The sequence below is a fragment of the Micrasema longulum genome, unplaced genomic scaffold, assembly GCF_059751315.1.
Source record: "Micrasema longulum isolate JH-2025_06_02 unplaced genomic scaffold, ASM5975131v1 h1tg000165l, whole genome shotgun sequence".
NCBI lineage: Eukaryota > Metazoa > Arthropoda > Insecta > Trichoptera > Brachycentridae > Micrasema > Micrasema longulum.
Window position 1 is genome coordinate 312056 of NW_028277370.1, and position 5797 is coordinate 317852.

Below are 5797 nucleotides of genomic sequence, written 5' to 3' on the forward strand. Positions count from 1 at the left end.
TGTCTGAATAAGTATGATCGTAGTAAAACGCATTCAGTTCGGCGAGGGCTCCGTAGGGACTTATCATTTTTATGGAATTATAAAGAAGTTTTACTGTATCCGGGCGATAAAAAATGCAGTTCTAAGTGTAAAAATAAACCAGAACTGAATAGGCAGAAGATGGACCGCCACACACGTCTATTCTGACATGCATTTCAAGCTTCTTCCACATTCATACATCTTGTTATGAATTCTCTTAAACGATTACGAAGATACACAACCGACCGCCCACCTTCATGTTTTTTTGCGTGGCCTCTGTGGTGTAGTGGTCAAGACGCTTGACTCACGCACGGAAGGTTCCGGGTTTGATTCCCGGTGAGAACACAAAAAATAAAAATGTGATTTTTCTCAAGCCTGGGTGTTCTGTGATGTAATTCACCACTATAATTGGGCCTCCTGGCCTGTTGGGGTGCAAAAATAAATATATAATATAAACATAAATAAGTTTTGGGTAGGTACATCGATATGAAACAAGGGGAAGCGTACGTCACGGGACACATATCTACGCACCAAAATGACATAGCTTCAGTATCATGTTATAGTTGACGATAAAATTCTCCCGACCGATTTCGAAGATACACTACCGACCCCCCCCTCCATCAAGTTTTGATGTAAGTACCTCTATCTTATCTACGGTTATCTACGCATAAAAGTGTCAAAAATTTGGTTAGAGCAATTTTTCCTTTAATTACGATTTATTCAAATTTTTAATGGGGTTGGCACTTTTTTTCCTTAAAATCCTATTAAAAATATGAGGGAGAAATAAGTCGATTTGAAGTCGAAAATTATTCTGACATAACTGACAGTTTTGAAAACAAGCGGCTAGATGCAAAAAAATAATGTCACTAGATTCAGCCCTGTTAACATGTAAAAAGTTGCTACTATAAAAAAATAATTAGTAATTATATTTTTCCATTATTTTTACTATCTTTCTGAGTGTAGGTATCGAGACGTCAAAGGGGCCGGCTTTGTAATCAATCGGTAGATAAATACAAACGATCGTTAAGCGTACCGTCTAGGTAATTGCCAAAAGTCATACAAAAATCATGCTCAAGCGAGCATTTTTTGCTTGAATTGGGATTTATTGGTGTTTATAATCGCTTTGAAGTGGGCACTTTTTATCGCAGAAGCCTGTATAAAAATATAAATGAGAACTATTTTAAATGTTAATGAAATAAGGAACACGGACTAAATCATTAAGGTCATTCATTGGTTGGTTTCGATCATATGATGTCGAGATGACCGAGGTAGATACAGATTGTACAGAAGTTAAGTATACCGTATCTGACGAAGTTAAATATACAGATGAAGATAACTTTCATAATCGAATCACAGACATAAGGTTTTTATTTATCCGATTATGCCACAGCTTCCTTGGTTTTCCACGTCCTGCGTTACCATTGAAATACATATGTCTGCATTATTAGTAAAAGGAAAGTTTTAAAAATAACCCAAGCAATATTACCATTTTATTTTGTAAAAGATTTTCGGCATTAATTATTGTGAAACGTTATTAAAATTTATTTATTATTATAAAAATACTAAGTTTTATAAAAAAAAAAATATATTTGCGAGAAGTTTTTGGCCAAAAACTGATTTAAATAAATCATTTTTTATATAATCTGATTGGTGAATCAAATAGAGAGGAAAATATTACATAAAACTGTAATTTAAATTATTAAATCTCGTTTTTTCGCGCTTCGCCAATGAACTGGACGAGTGATTTATAAAATCATACAGGTATTACGCAGAGGAAAATATACGCATTGTGGGAATTTCCACGATTTGATTCTTTCATTTGACAGTAGACGGTAATTGATGATAAATGAATTTATTTTATCTCTAGTGAGAATTTCATTATAATGAAGGTACCTGTACAAATATCGCCTACGCATTTCGCATTAATCTGGTACTTGAAAAATTTATACCTTGGTTTTTAAATATATTATTTTTGTAATTAACCATCAAGATAACGCTGCAATTAGTTTTAACCCTCCGTCGGGCGCACCTGATCTGACAGGCACGGGTCGGAATCTTTTATTTACCCCTTCCTGCCAGAGCAGCGTCGGATCCCGTCCTTTCTAGTACCTTCCTGCAGTGGCAAATGGTGATTTTATTTACAAGTAAGCTATAAAAAAATATTATATATTTGTACCTACATAGGAAGTTCATTATATAATGTAAGTAATATATACTATAAATTGATATTTTTCTGTGGTTCTGTGTGATACAACAACTCTCATCCATGAAATCAACTCAAACGATGTAACTTCGTGATATATTATATCTTGTAGATATATTGTCCATCACTTTAATATATAATTCATTAAAAAATAAATAAAAAATACCACTATGAATTCAGTCGATATTAGGTATTCAATTGAAATGTCGACTGGCCGAATTTTTCTAGTAATTAATAGTGCTAAAAACGGCCGCGTGGGGTGCTATATGTCCTACAATATGACGCATGAAATTAATTATGGTCTTATGTCAAAAGTACCATCTCAAAGAAAAATAGTCCTTAAGAAACATTGTTTGAAATACTGTTTTCCAAATCCTAATTCTTCAAATAATTTGTGTAATCTGCAAGTTTAATCTAGGAGAAAAAACCCGCACTGGGGTTAATACATTCAAAATATAGTATACTTATTTGTATGAAAAAATAATCTGGAATAATCGGCTAGTTTTTTGGCTCATCGCAGGCGCTGGGCACGCTTTATTAAAATTTACATTTATATTAGGATAAAAATACCAACGGTGGAAATGATTAAAAATAATTGTTGATTATTTATTTGATTTTCTGTAAATAAAGTTACAATAAAAAAATATTATAGTTAGTCAAATATAATGGTAAGCTGCGCATAATCGCTTCTATACACGGTTCGCCCCTGCCTTCCTGTCTTTATAAGGTGCATCGAATCCCCTCATCAGTTTCTGCTCTGACAACATGGAGACTAATTCATGTGGCCCGTGTTCTATTTTATTGCGCCTGATTTTGTCATGTTTTTCAAGGTGCGCATTTTTTTTATTTATCACATCATAATTGTTTATTTAGCTCAATTTTCTGATACAATAATACAAATTTTATCAATATTTTACAAAAATAATAAGAAAATCTCAAGGTGGTTACATGAGCACATTGCACTTGAACGTGTCAAAATGTAAGTTTTTTTATTTTTCTGCATCGGATTCTCTGTTGAAATGAACGGGAACGTATCTGATTTCTCAAATGTGAGTCACAGCTGTGAAATAAGGTAGTTACTTGGTGGAGAAGTCGAAGAAGACCCTATACAGACTCAATACTTAGGTTAAGAGAGATATAGACCACTGACTATATCATTAACAAATCTCTTAAATTCTTTGGATTTGTTAATAGAGCTACATCCGATTTTGAAAACATATTAACTCTAAAAACACTTTACTGCTCATTGGTTCGTCCCATTCTTGAATACGCCTCCGTAATAAGGTCTCCTTCATATGTTACTCACATAAATCGCATCGAATCAGTTCAGCATAAATGTATTTTAAAAATTGCGTACAAACTAGGAAACAAAAGAGATCACTATAACTGTTCCGACATGAAACTTTTCCTGAATTTATCCAGTCTCTCACAACGTCGATTTAATGCAGATTTAATTTGCATGTTTAAGATACTTTATAGTTTATTTGATGTCCCGACTATTCTCCAACAAATATCTGTTAATGTTCCTTCACGCAGACTCAGAAATAATGAAATACTGTTCCTCGGTCATCGTTAGACTAATTATGGTTTCGATGCGCCTCTACCGAGAATGATTAGATTAGTAAATGAAAATCAAGATCTAAATTATTTTGATTGTAAATTGAGTTTTTTACAAATAGGCTGAAAAAATATTCCCAATAAATTGACTGTATATTTGTAGAATTAACCGGGATTCCATAATGCCTGACTAATGTATTAACTTGTCTTTGCTTTTCTTTGTTGTATTTCTTCAATTATTTGTTACTGTATTTTTGTTGTTTTTCGTTATACGATTAGTTTAAATTGGACATTGTCCGTAAATTTGTTAAATAAAATAAAATAATAAATAAAATATTATATAAAATAAAGATGTAGTTGAACCATGTGTTCTCAAATCGGGGATTGAGCAATCTGGTGAGGACACGGCTGAAGAAACAGAAATAAACTTCTGGGGAAAGATAGAAAGAGCGAGTGGACCATCACGTCACCCAAAAAAAGTTAACGTGGGGGTCTCACAACATTCGCACTCACCTTTCGGGGGTCGAAGGAAATGCAATGAATTCTAAAACTGCATTTGAACGTTGATCATTGTTAATCTTCTTGAGTTGATAGTCGAATACACAAACCTGTACATTGATTCCAAGAAAGACCGATTTGTGAAAGAGAGAGACATCACACCCGCTGAAAATAAAATATACCCCATGGATAAAAATATTAATCTCTAGAGACCCTAGGGTCAATCGAGGAAAATCACCATCCCCTCACTATTCAAAAGACGTAAATATGGTACGTGCACTTTAGAGACGGGTATGAAAAGGCTGTCGAAATTGTCACAAAGCCATCTGCGTAAGCCATCAAATTAATGTTGGTCTGCCACTTCTGCCAGCCATGCTTTTCGTATACTAATGCATCAATTTTGATTGAATATGGTTTTCGTAACATTCAAGTAGGTACCTTATAATATAACATTTTATAAATAAACTTACTTAATTTTAATGCTTGGAAATGTTTATGTTTTTGTTCATTTCAACATTTGATTACTTTTGTTTTATTGCATTACTTATTACTTAGTCATAAATCTTTTTGCTTTCATCAAATTTAATCTATTATCTTAGTATACATTCCTATAAACGTGAGTGATTACTTTTTAAAAGTTCAAATTAATATGTACAGGTAAGAATGCCTATTTTCAAGACAGTGCCTTCCAGGCATTAAACCTACTCATTTATGAATAGTTTAGTCGCCTTCTGTTTGATGTGCGTATGCAGTTTCTAGACTATTCTAAATTCTATGGGTTTATTCAAATATTTCAATATTGGGGTCATTTTCTGTTAGTCGTGCTGTGTTAGAAAAAGGGGCACCGTTGATTCGATCCACAAGTCCTCGACATTATCATAAAACAGATCAGTTAAAGACATTTTAAATTTATCTCCTGCTTGACTTTTAACTTTTAATTTGATTCTTAATTTTGTCTTTCAATTTTAACTTTTTAATTTTAATTCTTAATTTTAACTTTTAATTTAAACTTTTAACTTAATTTTAATTTAAACTTTTCATTTTAATTTTAACTTTTACTTTTAATTTTAATAATTTGATTTCAACTCTTAATTTATACTTACCTACATCTACTACCTGCATCGAATAATTTATTGTTAGTTGTGATTTTTTTTACAATTAAATTGAAATATTCATGGAAGCAGAGAGAGAGGGAGGAAAGTATGCTTTACAATGTCTTCTCCTTTTTATGAACTTTTTATGTAATATTTTTATTTTTACTTCTTTAGAATTAAATTATTTTTCTCCTCTCCTCCTGCATTCATTAGTGTGAAATCTGTAATTGGTCTTACTTTTTAAAATTGTTCTTTTGTACCTTGTTTTTTTATATAAAGACTGTATGATTTCATTAATAAATAAATAAATAAAACCACAACCCCCCTAAATCTCAATTGACCCAGTTAATAAAGGATGTATCTTGTTAACAATGACATATATTCAAGGGAGGTTAGGGGGTTCAAACCCTCCCCCATAGAAAAGTAG